Source organism: Thrips palmi, unplaced genomic scaffold (assembly GCF_012932325.1).
Source record: "Thrips palmi isolate BJ-2018 unplaced genomic scaffold, TpBJ-2018v1 HiC_scaffold_3, whole genome shotgun sequence".
In the NCBI taxonomy this organism is placed as follows: Eukaryota; Metazoa; Arthropoda; class Insecta; order Thysanoptera; family Thripidae; genus Thrips; species Thrips palmi.
In genome coordinates, this window is record NW_023144630.1 from 8,508,447 (window position 1) to 8,521,866 (window position 13,420).

General features: G+C 46.0%; 1 protein-coding gene across 1 annotated transcript in view; it reads right to left on the reverse strand.

The window, feature by feature from the left end:
* The window catches only part of LOC117648514, a 30,450-nt gene extending 18,638 nt beyond the window's left edge, over window positions 1-11,812 (reverse strand). The window contains exons 1-2 of the mRNA XM_034391021.1: window positions 11,704-11,812; window positions 10,837-10,989 (exon numbers count right to left, since the gene is read on the reverse strand). The gene's annotated coding sequence lies outside the window, so the exon portion shown is untranslated. The remainder of the gene's footprint in view (window positions 1-10,836; window positions 10,990-11,703) is intronic.
* Between the last annotated feature and the right edge of the window lie 1,608 nt (window positions 11,813-13,420).

The following is a 13,420-nucleotide window of genomic DNA, read 5'->3' on the forward strand; positions in this document are numbered from 1 at the left end:
GTATCGAATGGGCTCGCAACAGGCTCAACGACAAAGGAAGGTTATGGCAAAACGCAATGTTGAGTGGTATTAAAAAGCGAACGCAACACGAGCGATATCTAGATTTGGCGTGCAAAAACGAGGTTGAGAAAGCTCATTGGCAGGCGAAGAGGGAAGCAAACTGTCAGAATCGCGAAGGAAACTGGCAAAACTCACCCCGGCAAATGTAAACAAAGGCCCCAGTGCGAGCGGAGGACGAGCAGAAAGGTGATGACGTCACGCCCCCGGCTCCTATTGGTTACTGAACCGAATCATTCATTATTCACACTCAATCAGCTGATTTTCGGCTTTCGACTGTTGTTTGTTTTCGAACTTTGTAGTTGGTTTTGAAGTTTTGGCACACAAGTTTCAGAAGATAGGCCTTCCTTTCTCTTCGCGTTCTAAAGGACTGTTGTTGTGTACTTGGACTTGGACTTAAGTGACTTACGTGATGTCCCACCGCTGTTTATTATGCCATGACACATTTGGGGACGGAAGTTCTGTGGCAGAACTTCCAGTGAAGTGAACAGTGAACAAGGATTTTACCTGACTACAAGATGGACGCCCTGGCGAAAAGCAGCACAACATCAGAATGGATTTGGATGAATCTTTTCCCCCTAGCCGCATTCACCCGTCACATCACACCTCGAGGCTTTCAAACTGTAAGTGATTTCATGTGAGGGCTTCTCCATGACTTCATGAACTGCATGGTTGACTGATTTCTTGACTGAAAGAGTGACTTTCAGTCTGCTATCAAAGCAGTCCCTACCATCAAGACTCCTCAATTTCAATAATTATTCTCGGTTTTAGGAACATTATATCTGAGACGAGTTTTTTAAATTATGTCGTTGAAGAACGACATTAATTTTGTTTTTTGAAGGCATATCGTTTCTAAACGATTTGTTCGTTTTGATATGGTTCCATTGTATTTCTACGAACTGATCGTATTGGAACGATGATTTATCCGTATTGATAGTAGATGACATTTGTTGTTTGTGAACGGTTCTTTATTCGTTCTCCCTAGAACGACTTAGGGTCGTAAGTTTACGGAACTATTGTTTTCAATTTCTTCGTAACTTTACGATTAATTTTAACAGTGGACTAGGGGTAATGGACTCGCAACGGAGCTGGCCGGAATCTCTGCCTTGCTAATTGTAGTTCACTATTTCTCCGACTAAATATGCGATTTTTGAGATGGCTCGGGCATTTTCGGAAAGAAGACATCTTAAAGTATGCCCTAAATTCAAAAAAGTTTCAATTTTCCCACCAGGGCTCGAACAGGAACAGCTTAACCGTTGCGCTTCTCAAATGCGCAGGGCGACGGCCATGGTGCCAGGGGCGACGCAGGGGGTACGCATCTTCAACTTGCGATAGAAGCTTCCGGATGCCGCAAAAGTGATGGGACTGTTCCTGTTCGAGCCCTGGTGGGAAAATTGAAACTTTTTTGAATTTAGGGCATACTTTAAGATGTCTTCTTTCCGAAAATGCCCGAGCCATCTCAAAAATCGCATATTTAGTCGGAGAAATAGTGAACTACAATTAGCAAGGCAGAGATTCCGGCCCGCTCCGTTGCGAGTCCATTACCCCTAGTCTCATGTTGCCAACTACGGAACGTTCCGTACTATTTTTCCGTACCCATTTACATGGGTTCATATGGAGCAAGTAGGGAACGTTCCGTACTTTTCTCCGTACCTCCGTACTAAATTTTTCTGTACCATTTCCGTACAAAAGTACGGAATTTTTTACAGTGTATTGTCCCTAATTTATGAGCAAATTTAGACATAGCTTCCGTACGTACAAAAACGGCCATAGAGTGATTCCATATCTAGGGAGCACAAGATTTTTTGTTTTGTGTCACCGATCTGGACCAAAATTTTACCACATGTACCCCTTAGAGAAAGACGCCCACAAATTTTGAAGGTCCTAGGTCGACCCACTCCCGAGCAGTGGGCCTTAGTGTGTTTTGCGACATTTTGGTAAAAGTCAACTGTGAAGGTACAAATCGATGGGAAGGGCTTGGCCTAGGGACTTGATAATTTTACCAGGTCTTAAGGGGCATGAGGACAACAGTTTTGAATTTTTTAAGAATTTTAAAAAACTTTTACTTTTTGAAAAAAGTTGAACTTTAATTTTTTTTTCTAGATCTCAAAAACATGTATTTGAAAAAAATTGAAAAAATTTGAGAAAGTACCTTTTTTTGGTCCTAGTAACTGTACAAATTTTAGCCTGGGCACAGACTTGGTTTGGGAGCTATGGAAGAAAGCGTAAATTTAACTCCGTAATCTGAAGGACTTTGGCGGAGAAATGACTCGTAGCCTGGGAATGGGATAAGCTATGATCCCAAGATAGACATAGTGGTCTGATGAGTATCTCCTACTTCCTTACTTGTGTTTTGAGTGTTTTCAGCCTGTCAGGATTATGGTTCGAAGAGCCAAATCAGGGGCAAATTAGAGACACGGTTTGATTACAATTCCACCAGTGAAATGAACTTACAATGACTTCGCTCTCCGAAACATAATCCTGACAGGCTGAAAACACTCAAAACACAAGTAAGGAAGTAGAAGATACTCATCAGACCACTATGTCTATCTTGGGATCTTGGGATCATTGCCAAGATAGCACCACAAAAGGGCAGAATTGAGTTATCCCCTTCTTCCGCTTCCTGGATCAGTTAGGGACAGTAAAAGAACAGTTTAGAGCAACAAATGCACGAATTTCCGGCAACATCGCACAAGGTGCTGCTTACCCCATCTGCTCATTTCAAAACGTATGCTCACTTACGTGCAAAGCTACACTCCCAGACTAGTATTGACTTTTTATCTGACTTTTATAAAGGTTTTTGTGCAAACGTAATATGTACTCTTTAGCTGTGCACTATTTTTTTCATTGTATAATGTATTTAGTCCATTAAACCGGACTTTTTGTCATTTGCAATGTACTTTTCAATTTCTAAATGATCTATTGACAATTTTATCTTTATAACGATCAAAATTGTGCATAGTTAAGGAGAAAATAGTACATTTTACGTTTGCTCAAAAACCGCTATAAGCAAGAGAGAAAAAAGTCCACATAGGTCGGAGAGTGTACACACTCAAAAAAAAAATCTACATAGCATTTTCGTGCGGTGCGATGGTGCATTAGCCCAGTCTGCTGAACAGGGAGTTGCGGGCAGGCAGCAAGCCCTGCACTGCCGCCAGAGCGTTGTCCTTGGCGCCCAGCAGTCTGGTGGCGACCCCGCCGGCCCAGTCAATGCCTCTCTGCGCCGCGGAGGAAATCCTGGCGTTGACCCGTCGACCGAAGGCGGCAGTGCCGTTCACCATCGCCTGTGGGTTGGAAAGTCCTGTTATTGAGAAGCTCCAGACAAAAAAAACCACTTGGTCGGCGACATCATAGGACCGGGCACCTTTGGTGTTTTATCGGTTCCTTGTATGCATACGAACTGCCGAAAAGACATTTGGACGAAATCCGACCCCCCCTCTGGATTTGGCAGGGGTCAAAACACCCCAAAAATGGCCATTTTCGACGTTTTGGGACTAGATGGGTTCTGCCAAACCAAAGCCCAAAAAAGTACCCAAATGGGTCCTGGGCATAGAAAAAAGTGCGATCTTTCGATTGCCGGTCCGCAAAATGAGTTTGGACAAGCCGTTTAGGCGCTATAGGGCGCCAAAGTTGACAAATTTCACAAATTTAACTAATTTTTCGAATTTTTTTCTTATTTTTTCTTAAATGCAGTTTTGATGGGGCCGATGTGTCAGAAATGTGTTCTTATCCTCCTTTCGTCATTATTTACTTGAAACAAACCCACTTCAGCTAACTTTAACTCTCATTTCCCGCTGTGCACGCTTTTCAGCAACTCGAACGCCTGGCCGTGAGGCAGCCACCCCAGTCCAGCGCATGCGAGTCGTACGGGCCTGCCTATGCGGCAGGCGCTCGGGGCTCGCGGCAACCGTAGCGGCGGCGCGCGGTGGGCCAGAGGACCGGCACCAGCGGCCAAAATTCTAGACGCGTTTTGAGCTCTGGAGTCGCTAAACGGGACTCGAACCGAACACTGTTAAAAGAGTTTGAAAATTCAGCCCAAATTTCGTCAGACTTAGCCGTCTGAATCTGTAAATCAGACTTTACCAGGACTTTACTCTGAAAAATTAGAGTTTATGTCTTACTTCTTGGACGCTTTGTCTGAAAGCTTGGTTCAGACCTAAAGTGTCTTAATATTTGTTGGCTGAGCGATAGCGAAGCCTGTTACTCCATTGGGGTTGAAAAGTTTTTTCTGTCCGTCTGTCTGTCCGTCTATCTGTCTGTGTGTGTATGTGTCCGCACTACTCCTCCTGAACGGCTCGGCCGATCTCGGTGAGATTTTGCACACTTTTTGGGCATGTCCTTGGCTCGGCACACGCAAAATTTCACTATCCTAGCTCAACTGGTTCAGTTTTCATAGCCGGAAAACACCTAAAAAACGGCGAAAAATCGAGTTTTCTGCAGGCAGATCACTTCTGTCTCGAAGAAGGGGGGTCTGGGGGGCGGAGCCCCCACCCCTGACAAGTTAGAAAGTTACAAGGGATCTAGAATGAAGGGGGGTCTAGTTGAAGAAACCGACGATGGACAAGCCATTGCCTGCCGAAGGCAGGCTAGCGCCGCAGGCCAAGGTAGGTACGCCAGGCGCGGATTGGAGGAACAGGCAGCGAGACATCGCGAAGCCTGTTACGACAAGACGCGGTCTGGCGTAAACCTACCTTGTACTCATTCTCAAAATTCAGATGAACTTGCGTCAGTCTTTCCAGACCTCAAGAGTCTGAATTTCGGATTCAGACTGCTTTCTGAAATATGTTCAAACCTCAGAGAAAATTCGACAACTTTCTTCCAACCTAACATTTGGTTAACACACAATCAGTCTTACATTCAATTTAAGGGGGGATTCAGAAAAAAAAACCCCCGCTGGGGGCGATGCTTAAAACCGTTGTTAAAAACCCCTTTGTTAAAATTTTTTTTTTCCAACCCAAAAGAGCTATTTTCCCAATTTGGGTATGACGAAACACAGCCCCAACCAAATTTTTCTCAAAACGCGCGGGTTTAAAATTGACTTTGGCCTGAATTACCTTCGCGGGTGGCCCGGGCTCTTTCCCCTTTTTGGTCAAGTCCCAAAACTCAAAAATGACTTGGGGAATTTCCCTAACCAATGTTTTTTACCTGGACGGTCCCCCGGAGTACGTCTGTCCTTTGAGGTTCGGATTTTAACATTATTATATCACCGAGTAATGGGTACACTGTCTTGCCGCCACTTTCAGACAAAACAATCTAATAATTGAGAAAATTTTGTCTGAATTTTTCAGACTACGACCTGCCTGAAAGGTTAAGACTTATGTAAGTCTGAAAATCTCAGACCAGGATTTAGTCTGAATTTTCAGTAGGATGTTCTGCATATTTACTTCAGTCAAAATAGTCTGAATTTTCAGCAAAAAATTTTTAACAGTGAACGTGTGACCCCACCAATGGATTCCTCGTTCGGAGAGCAATCCATTGGTGGAGCCACACGTTCGGTTCGAGTCCTGTTTAGCGACTCAGGAGCTCAAAATGGGACTAGAACGTCTGACGGTCCTCTGGCCCACTGTTCGCAGTGGAGCAAGTCTCCGGCAGTGACAGCGACAACGTACGGCAACACACCGAGCCCTCTCCATTATTTTTTGTTTTGTCCGAATGGGCTTTTGTTGTTTTTAACGTGGAGCGTGCTTTCGGATTATCCAAGTGATCCCAGTTTGAAGAAACCGCTCTTCAGACCGACAATTGCGTTTTGTCTTTTGTTTCCACTTTCGGCAAGCTAGGCCAGCCAACTTAGCCAACCTCCCATGCGTGACCTAACCTAACGTATGGCATCGATGTAAACAGCGGTACACAACCTCTGAGCTACAATTTGTTCCAAATGGATGAAAGCAACGGTATGTTGTGCTTAAAGATATTGCGTTAGGTTATGTTCTGCAATTTAAATCGCATCAATGTCTGGTGATGTGTAAATTGAATGAGAAATTGTATTTCATATTTTCTCATACTGTTGACCAGAAGACCGCGCAGGCGGGCAACACTCTAGACGCGTTTTGAGCTCTTGAGTCGCTAAACAGAACTCGAACCGAGCGTGTCACCCTCGGTGTGACCCCACCAATGAATCCCTCGTTCGGAGGGCAATCCGTTGGTGAGGTCACACGTTCTAGTGCCATTTAGCGACTCCAGAGCTCAAAACGCGTCTAGAATTTTGGCCGCTGGTGCCGGTCCTCTGGCCCACCGCGCGCCGCCGCTACGCTTGCCGCGAGCCTCGAGCGCCTGCCGCGTAGGCAGGCCCGTACGACACGCCTGCGCTGGACTGGGGTGGCTGCCTAATAGGGGTGGTCGAATGTACACTTTTTTCGAAATCTCAAAAGTTAGATGGCGCATTTTGTAGTATTTTTAGGGGTTCCCAAGAACCCCTATTGTCCGAGGTCCGCGGATTCTTCCCCCCCCCCCCTCTCCGATTTTCAAAAAAACAACGCTAAACTATTTCAACCATGAAAAAAACGAAAATTCCAATTTTTTTCGAAAATTCATCGTGGGAATTTTCCGTAAACTAGAAAAACATAAATTTGCAACAATCGAAAACGAGAACCGTTAATGATATGAAAAAATGGTTCAAATAAAAAATGTGCCACTCCTCAAAACTAAACCTCCTGGCTCATCAAAGTAACAAGAAATCGCCTGTGTTCTGAGCAAATGGTTAAAACATGAAAAAAAAAATCTCCATGGCAACGCCATGGTCCCATCGTGCCACCCGTCAAAAATTTTAAAATTTTGCCGATAAAAAAAAATCAAAACGCCGTGAAATTCGAAAATGCTAATGCCAACGCATTGCACGGTGTCCCGACGTTGGAACATCTTTAAAGTCTGTCACTAGTAAAAAGTTCGTAGCAGAAATGACGCATCAAATTAATTTTCGTGGGTTGGCACCGATTTTCTTGCCGTCTGCGCCCTTTCGAAAATCGCGAGGCTGAAAAAACGAGTTGGCGCGCATTGAAACTGCCCCTCCATTGTTGCTGAGGTTGGATTGTTTGGCATGCTTTTAAAGGTTGCGGTTGTCCTGTCATGTTTTCCTCAATTCTGTAGAACAGTTCTTACTCACTACGTAAAAGCAGCAAGATGGTTGCTTTTACAAACTCGGGAGGGGTGATTTCGGAACGCGGGTGACTTTCGTTTGGCGAACATGAGCACTGTAAGACGCGAGATGGAGTGAGGTGGTCATGGTGTTAACTGAATCAGGTTTGACCAGAACCCCTTTTTCTTTTGGGTTTAGTTTAAATTTAAGCGCATGCGCACTTTAAAATTTTTTGGATTTTCTCATAATCATTGAACAGTTGGCACTGCCACGGTCCAATACATGGCTATTTCAAAATAACCAAATGTGAAAATGGGAACACCGTGCAATGCGATTAGCATTGGAATTTTTTCTGCTGATTCCGAATATGTACTTGGTTTTGAGAAAGGAGTAAAACTGAGGGCGCTACCAGCCATTTATGTTTTGAAAAATTGCTTAAAATGCGAATTTTTAAAATTTTACATTTTGTCCGTTTGAATATCACAGTACATTTCGGAATCGGCAGAGAGAATGCAACAAAATGCGCCATCTAATTTTTGCATAATTTTTGCAAAATGGACATTTTGAGAAAAGTACGCTCTTAAGGGGTGGTCAAAAACACTATTTTCGTCAAAATATCCATTTTGCAAAAATTATGCAAAAGTTAGATGGCGCATTTTGTTGCATTCTCTCCGCCGTTTCCCAAAAATGTACTGTGATTTTCAAACGGACAAAAAGTAAAATTTTAAAATTCGCATTTTAAGAAATTTTTTCAAAATTTAAAAGGCTGGTAGCGCCCTCAGTTTTACTCCTTTCTCAAACCAAGTACATTTCGGAATCAGCAGAAAAAATACTACAAAATGCGCCATCTAACTTTTGAGATTTCGAAAAAAGTGTACATTCGACCACCCCTACTGCCTAACGGCCAGGCGTTCGAGTTGCTGAAAAGCGTGCACAGCGTGAAAATGAGAGTTAAAGTTAGCTGAAGTGGGTTTGTTTCAAGTAAATAATGACGAAAGGAGGATAAGAACACATTTCTGACACATCGGCCCCATCAAAACTGCATTTAAGAAAAAATAAGAAAAAATTCGAAAAATTAGTTAAATTTGTGAAATTTGTCAACTTTGGCGCCCTATAGCGCCTAAACGGCTTGTCCAAACTCATTTTGCGGACCGGCAATCGAAAGATCGCATTTTTTTTCTATGCCCAGGCCCCATTTGGGTACTTTTTTGGGCTTGGTTTGGCAAACCCCTAGTCCCAAAACGTCGAAAATGGCCATTTTGGGGTTTTTGACCCCTCCCAAAATCCAGAGGGGGGGTCGGATTTCGTCCAAATGTCTTTTCGGCAGTTCGTATGCATACAAGGAACCGATAAAACACCAAAGGTGCCCGGTCCTATGATGTCGCCGACCAAGTGGTTTTTTTTGTCTGGAGCTTCTCATTGCTACACTGTAAACCAGGCGCGGATCCAAGGGGGGGGCGATGGGGGCGTCGCCCCCCCCTGAAGGCAGCGAAGCCGCCTGAAAGGTAGGCAAAAAGTCGCACATAACCCCTTAAGGTAGGCAACTTTCACGACGTCGCCCCCCCCCTGAACCCGTCCCTGGATCCGCCCTTGCTGTAAACGCGAGGGGGTAAACACTGCGAGAAATCGTGTACAGAGCACTCGGCATTACGCTGTATTACGGGGATATCACACGTGTATTACGGCATTAAAATGCCAAAATTTGGCCCATTTTGCCCAAAAAATGGTATTACGCGTAATGCACGGCTTTTGTGCACAGGGTATTACACAAGTGTTTGCCCCCTCGTGTAAACGTCTTACGGTGAAAGGCTGCACCAACACAATATGGTGGAGATTTTCTCCATAATACCAACGAAATTCGTCAAAATATCTAAAAGGTACAGTGAATTCTCAATGGTATGTGACGAAGTCAGCTGCACCACCATTATGAAACATTTTCACCATAATTTGGAGAATCTTCACTGTACAACATTTAGAGTGCAGGCTCACCCCGCGCTTAAAACCTCATGAAGTAGTTTGAGCATACATAATACAAACTAATTAACTTCGTCACACGAAGAAATGGTTCGTAAATTACGCCACCAATGGATTGCTCTCCGAATCCAGTGATGGGGCCACACTCTAAATGTTCTACAGTGAAGATTCTCCATATTATGGTGGTGCAGCTGACTTCAAAACATACCAATGAGAATTCACTGTACCTTATAGACATTTTGACGAATTTCGTTGGTACTATGGAGAAAATCTCCACCATCATAGGTATGTTGGTGCAGCCTTTCACCCTAAGACATATACAGTGCACACGTTCTGTTCGAGTCCTGTTCAGCGACTTTGGAGCTCAAAACGCGTCCAGAGTTTTGGCCGCCTCCCCCAGTCTTCTGGCCCACTGTGCGTCCGTGCCGTTACCTGCGTGGTGTTGGCGATGCGCGTGGCCGCGTTGACGCCCCTGTCGAGTCCCCGCTGCGCCAAGTCGACGCCGAGGCTGGCCCCGCGCGGCAACACGTTGCCCGGCAACTGGCTGGCCACGCTGCGCGTCTGGTAGAGCACCTCGGTGCCGAAGGTGCGGCCGGTGTTCAAGGCCGCACGCACGGCATTCGATTCGACCGCCTCCAGCGCCTGATGAAGCGCCAATGCTTTTATCGCGTACACACTAAGTGTTTTTGTACAAATTTCGAAATTTCGTACGGGGCATATGTGCACATGAACTTTTTGTACAAATAGTGCACATGAACTTTTTGTACAAATTTTTACAAAATTTTGTACAAATTTGTACAAAATTTTGTACAATTTTGTACAAAAATGGCGGAAAATGTGCAGTTTTCCGTACGAAAATTGTACGAAAATTCCGTGTGCACCAAAAACTGTGATGTCTCGTACAAAATTGTACATAACACTTAGTGTGTACAGTGAGATGCGTTTTGACGTGCACGACCCCCAAACGCGAGAGGTGCACTCACTGTAAATATTGTGTTGTGAATTGACGACGGAAAGTTTTCCGAAGGTTTTTGGGAATGTCCATACGTGCGTGCACTGTGTTTCGTTCTTACGATGACTTTTTGTAGATCAACGGAAGTTCTTTGTGAATCAACGATAGTTCAAAACAGAAGTGAGAACGTCTGCGCATGCGCAGACGTCCCCCTGCTTTTAGAGTAAGCGTCTGCGCAGAAGCATGCAGTTGCGGTTTGTGCCTGTTCTGTGACAGGGTTCACACCAGATGCCCTTGTTCGTTTTCCCTGACTTTTCCCTGATATCCAGTGTAAAAAATTACCTATTTTCCCTGACTTTATTTTTAAAATTTATGTGCAGCTCCAGAGTCAAGTGCATGCAGCTTCCACACGTACGGCGTTTAAAATGCATACTTTGACGAACACTCTAAATGTTCCATATTATGGTGGTGCAGCTGACTTCGTAACATACCATTGAGAATCCACTGTACCTTATAGATATTTTGATGAATTTCGATGGTATTATGGAGAAAATCTCCACCATAATATGTTGGTCCAGCCTTTCACCGTAAGACATTTACTGTGAACTTTTCAAATTTTCCCTGATCAAATCGAATCCAGTGACCTCCAGTGACCATTTTATTTTCCCTGACTCTTCCATGACTTCCCTGACCGGTGTGAACCCTGTGTGACTTCCGGTCCAGGGATTCCTGGAAGCCCGTCATTGCTGCTAAAATCTGAAAATAAAGGGGAGGCGGTCACCTCAGCGGCGTCCAGGACCACGTTGACTCCACTGCTGCCCGCCCTGACCGCGGCGTTGCCGATGCCCTGAGCGGCGCCGACGCCCGTTTGGGCCGCCTGGACGAGACCCCGGGCAGCACTCACGATGAACGGGGTCGGAGAGGCGCTGCCAGCCTGAGACAACGTTTCGGGACACTTCAGGGGGAGGTTCCACAGAGAAACCAGGGATCCTTAACTTAACATTTAACTAACACTGCTTTCATAACGTAACATAGGACAATGTTCGCTAAAGGTTAAGGGTACGGACTTATGAAAGTACTTGCAAAAGTATATCCAAACAAATTCGAGACATAAAAAAATAACCTACCCTTTTGAAAAGATGTTAGAAGTTTTAACTCTTATGATAACGTTATGATGCCCTTATGAGGTAAGTTAAGGATCCCTGAGAGAAACTTTACTTTCTTTAAACTAGCTCCTCTACAAACTCAAGTGTCGACATAGTACACTCCACCTGGAGTCAACTTGGCATGTACACTCCACGCTGGAGCATGCTTGCCAAGTACACCAGGTGGCGTTTACCTGCAAGTACACTGTTGGTCTGCTTTACGTGCAAAGGGTAGGGGACTTCAGCAACAGTGTACATGCCAGGTTGACGCCAGGTGGAGTGTACATGCCAGGTTGACTCAAAACTCCACTGTCACTTAACAGGACTCATACCAAGTGTGTGGCCCCACCAGTGGATTCCTCGTTCGGCGAGCAATCCATTGGTGGGGTTACACGTTCGGTTCGAGTCCCATTCAGCGACTCTGGAGCTCAAAACGCGTCTGAAGTTTTGGCCGCCTCTGCCGGTCTTCAAGCTCATCGTGCGCACTCGGACCTCGGTCTCACCTGGATCACACAGAGAGCGAAGGCGGAGTACACCCACAGAGCCATGGTGTCAAGACAGCTGGCACGATGGCTGTGTGGCTGACTGGGGTGACACTTCATGTGAGTCTCGCATACTGCAAGACGCGTCGCGTCCCCCAAACTAGCCCAGTCGACTGATTCCGAGGGCCGCCTTCGTCGCTCTGTCTCTCTCGCACCTGTACGGGACGCCCCACGAGTGCGAGAGAGACAGATCGGCGAAGGCGGCCCTCGGAATCAGTCGGCAGAGCAAACAGTGTCCGTGCTGTTGACGCAAGTGGTGAACACGTCGCAATGTGGCCATCGCACCCCAGAACACTGCCAATCAAAACGAAGAGAACCTCGCACGCACGAGCTGACACTGATTTCGGCTCCGTCACGAATCCCGAGTGGTGGTGGTGATATAATGGAGACTTTGTGTTCCCACGGCAGTAAAACCTTCAACTTCTAGTGCCTCAACGGCAAACTTACAACACTCGTGTAAATCTTGTCAGAATGTCAGAATCGTGTCTGAAAACATGTTCTGACCTTTGATCCTGCCTCCATTTTGGAACATGCCTTCATTAATTACTTGTTGCAATTTTATTTGTCGCAATTGAACATGTTTCTTTGTAAATAAAAGCTAAATCGTTTTTTAACAGTAATGTTCCTGACTCATTTATTTGACAAATATGCAACCGTAAGGACGGATCCATCCACGTTCTTACCCCATTTTATTGGGTATCTCCCTCCCCCCGCACAATCGGCCAGAAAACCGGTGCAAGCTTTCAAAATCCCGGACGCGTTTTGAGCTCTTAAGTCGCTAAATGGGACTGGAACAGAACGGGTGACCCCACCGATGGATTGCTCTCCGAACGAGGATTCCATTGGTGGGCTCACACGCTCGGTTCGAGTCCTGTTCAGCGATTCTGCAGCTCATGACGCGTCCAGAGTTTTGGCCGCCGCGCCGGTGTTCTGGCCCACTAGTACCTTTTTCCCTACAAGAGTCGTTTTCGAAGTACTTTAACGTTTCTATTTGACAGGACCAATTAAAGCGACAAGAAGAGCAGCAAGAGAGTCAAGAGCAGCTTCGGCGAGAGCAGCTTCAGCAAGAGCAGCTTCGGCAAAAGCAGCTTCAGAAAGAGCAGCTTCAGCGAGAGCAGCTTCAGAAAGAGCAGCTTCGGCGAGAGCAGCTTCGGCGAGAGCAGCTTCAGCAAGAGCAGCTTCAGCAACAGCAGCTTCAGCAAGAGCAGCTTCAGCAAGAGCAGCTTCAGCGAGAGCAGCTTCAGCAAGAGCAGCTTGAGCAAGAGCAGCTTCAGCAAGAGCAGCTACGGCGAGAGCAGCTTGAGCAAGAGCAGCTTCAGCGAGAGCAGCTTCGGCGAGAGCAGCTTCAGCAACAGCAGCTTCAGCAACAGCAGCTTCAGCAAGAGCAGCTTGAGCAATTCATGCGGTGGGCGCCACGAGAATGTCCCGTGATCGAATCCCAGGCGGTTCATCTTTTCCATCATTCAGTTTTCAGATCCGTTACCATCACTCTAAGATTGGGTGGATCCACCAACAGTGTCTCGGTGGCTCAGACGGTAGAGGCGGTGGCCACCACCACTCGGTCCTGGGTTCGAATCCCAGCCGCAACAACGTTTTGCACACGCACTGAACGGCGCCGTGAGGGTAGGCCACCCGTCTGCCACGTCACCCCGCCCTGATGAAAAATAAAGAGGCATGC